Genomic DNA, 3,687 nt, shown 5'->3' with positions numbered 1-3,687 from the left:
CCACAAGTCCTCCTTTTCTTTTTGCAAATACAGACTAACCCAGCTGCTACTCTGAAACCTGTCATTTTACACCAGTGTAATTCCACTGATTGCAGCAAAATCACTCTTGATTTACACCAATGTGTATATGAGCAGAATCCTGCCCTCTATCTGTATGAAGGGATCAATCACCAGTGAAGTGCAGCCTCTTCTCGGGTGGAATGTAATGGCTGTTTAAGAATGCACAGCAACATCCCACAGCTGTCCAGGTGTTTCGGGCAAGCAGTCTGTAATGACCCAGTTGGAACTGGGTCAGGAGAATAGAGGATACACCAAAGTGCATTGGAATCTAATGATCTTGAGGCATTAGGGTGTTAATTCTCCTGCTTTTCATCCAAAAGATGATTGTTGGCACCTGTAAAGAGAGGTGCTTCCCCCACCTCAGAGAGCTGTGCTGGGCCTGGGGTCTGTTTGATATGTTGTGGGCAGAGGTGTAGTGTCTTGGAGTAGGGATGCCAGTCAGACCAGGTTGCAAGCATGAGGGAGTTAAACGAAGGCCACTAGTCAGGCTTGGTGGTGCAGGTTGAGCAAATTTTGTTTCTGTAAGAGTTGGGAAGGGATGTGGTTATGACTCTTCTTGGAGCACACAGGGCTGTTGCCAGCAGCCTCCAGTGCAGGGAGTCTTGCCTGTGCCAGCTGGGTATTAGCTTCTAACACAACCAGCCTGTCAGCCACTCAGGCGCTCTCCCCTGGGCTGTACGGGCCCTGCCTTTGCCCTGCAGGTTGACTATGAAAGCTCCCCAGCCTCTGAGCCTTCAAAGTGTCCTCCTGTGGTGTCCAGTCCCTTATCACTGGATACCCCCAGAAATCTCCATTCCCAAGGGAGGAATTATAGTAAAACAAGAGGACAATTTATTTAAGAACAAATAGAGATTCAACAGAAACAAGTTTGTGATGGAAACAAATGGCACCATACAAAACAAAATCATGAAATGTGAAGTAGGGCCTACACTTATTCACAGTTACCTTCCCCATCTAGTCAAATAGATGCTCAGCCCAAAGTTCAGGCATTTACAGCATTTGCTGCCCCCAAGGAGCTAAGATCCAGTCTTCCATAAAGCACCCCCACTCATGGAGTTACCTCCTCAGTGAATGGGTGCAGAGTGTTTCTCCACCCTGTGATCTGAATAAGTCTCTTATCTTTATTCACAGACAGGACGATCCCCTTGCCGTCCTGCCATCCTTTCCACTGCCAGTGCCAAGTTTTTTCCAATGTTTATACTTCGCTGGTTTTCCATTGACTTTTCTGGGTTGGTGCAAAGGTGGACAACTGAGCAATACAGGGTGACAACTTCCTCCCACTTGAATGGGCCATCACTGAGACACATTATTTCCTGGTGATTCACTTTCAATCCAAGGCCATAAGGGTGTGTTTTTCTATATAACTACATTATTCCTTAAACATCACTCATACACACATCTCACAATGATTATGAGTATTGATAAGTTACAAGCATTCAGTAGAGATCTCACATTCTACCCTTTATGGATAAAGACCATGAAAGCGGTGTATTAGGTGTAGTGAGTTTGTGAGGTCTGAGACAGGAGGTGCTCGTAAAGAACAGGGAACCCTTTCCCCATTGGCACCAATTGGCATCTGTGTCACAGTGGTGAGGCATAGTGAAGACGGCTGGACCAGTATGTGATGGTATGGGGGGCAAGCTGTATATTGAAACCTGCAATAAATAATTAAAGGAGAAGGTCACATGACCCTCATGGCTGTCACAGGGTTCCTCTCTCCTCGGTGTCTGGTTACATTCAAGGATCAAGTTCTAACATCCTGACTGGTGAATTATTAAACGTCCTTGTGGCATTCTCATCCCTTCACATTGGACATGTTTCTTCCTGGTGTCCTGCTGTGCCAGGCAGAGACAGTCTCAACCCATCTAGATCCTTGCAACTGGATTCTCAGGAGAGTTTTGAGGACAACACGTCCTCTGCCCACCAACTTCTCGATCTCTGGGAGCCCCTCGCCTCCCTGCAAAAGGCTGGTGAGATGGAGCAGTCCTACAGATCCACAATCTCCATCTATAAGGTGAGCTGTTACCTTCCTGCAGGCTGTGGAGTGAAAGGGCTGTTCCCAATTGGCGAGAGATGCATGGGGGTTGGGGGATCCTTCATAAAGGATTTAAAAGCACAAGAGAAACACAATGTTCTATGGAGAAGATTAAATTAACATTAATTGATTTAATTTGCTTTGAAAATCTGTGGGCCAGATCCTCAGCTGGTGTAAACTGGTGTAGTTCCAAGGCTCTATGAATCCTGGTCTGGTGTGAGAACAGACTAATGGCCGACAGGGTATGTGGTGTAATTCAGCGCGGAACCCAGCGGTGCTGGGGCTAACCTCTGGGCATTCTGGTGTATTAAGGCAGAGCACCTTTCCCAGTGAATCTCTGCTATGGGAGAGCTAGAGCGGCTCAGCTGGGGGGCTGTCCCAGGAGGGAGGGAGGGAGATTGTTTGAAGTGAGCCAAGAGGGTAGAGCAGGAAAGAAACAGGTTGAAACTGAGAAACATTTTGGCTGATCTTAGGAATCCTTTCTAGACAGTGAGGATCTACTGGACTGTGGAATATTCTCCCAGGGAAATGGTGGAAGCCCCATTGCTTGGGACCTATAAAACTAGACTGATCAAAGCCCTGGAGAATACACAGTGGCGAGTAATTCTGCCTTGGCAATGGAGGGGTAAATTATGTGTTACTTAATAGGAAAGACCTATCTCTAACACCTGTGTTCTCTGTGTGTGTGTGGGGGGGGGGGGGAGCTGTATTGAAGGTGTCCAGGGGCGGCATGTGATAGAAAGGTTTCAGAGTAACAGCCGTGTTAATCTGTATTCGCAAAAAGAAAAGGAGTACTTGTGGCACCTTAGAGACTAGTCTCTAAGGTGCCACAAGTACTCCTTTTCTTTATGTGATAGAAATTGGCCAGAGAGCTCCCCTGTGTGTGCTTTGCATGACTGGTGTGAAAATCTGTGTGTGTCTGAAGAGACACCAAGGATTAGTGAGTACTGATATATGTCCAGGCCAATTACTGTGTCCCTCCGTGAATGCATGTTGTTACAGGTGTACATCCACCTGTGCGCACACAGCATGGGCCCTGCTTATAATTGGCGTCTTACAGTGAATTTTGAGGGAAGAGAAAAAAAATCCTTTCAACAGTAGAGAGTGCCAGTGAACGTAGACAAGTGTTAACTCTCTGGAGAATCAAACATGCCCAGACACTAGTTTCTCTGACCTCAGGTTGAGGGTAGATTAGTGGCTGTGCAGCTCCTTGCCCTAGTGACCAGACTGATCTCACTGGTCTCCGATGTACAGATCAAATTATACAATGCACCTTTTTGGTAAAGATGCTGCCAGGATCGGAGCTCTTTCTAAAAGAACCCTACACACAACCATGCCCAGCTGGGTTAGAATGTACAAGTGAGGGTGCTTCCTTTCTGTGCTGGGCTCGTCTCCTCAATTTTGTGCAGTGCTTAAATCCCACATCTGAATTTCCAGACTTCTGCCCCTGCGTGGCATGCAATAAGGGGTGCTGTGCACATTGCCCACCTTATTAATACAGTAAATGGACCTATGAGGCTGGGTTAGGACTGCCCCATTACTTGACTCTTATCAACCTATGGGGCCCTGATGCTCATGACATGGTTGCCAGG

Source organism: Eretmochelys imbricata, chromosome 1, assembly GCF_965152235.1.
Source record: "Eretmochelys imbricata isolate rEreImb1 chromosome 1, rEreImb1.hap1, whole genome shotgun sequence".
Lineage (NCBI taxonomy): Eukaryota > Metazoa > Chordata > Testudines > Cheloniidae > Eretmochelys > Eretmochelys imbricata.
This window is presented reverse-complemented; position numbering follows the sequence as displayed.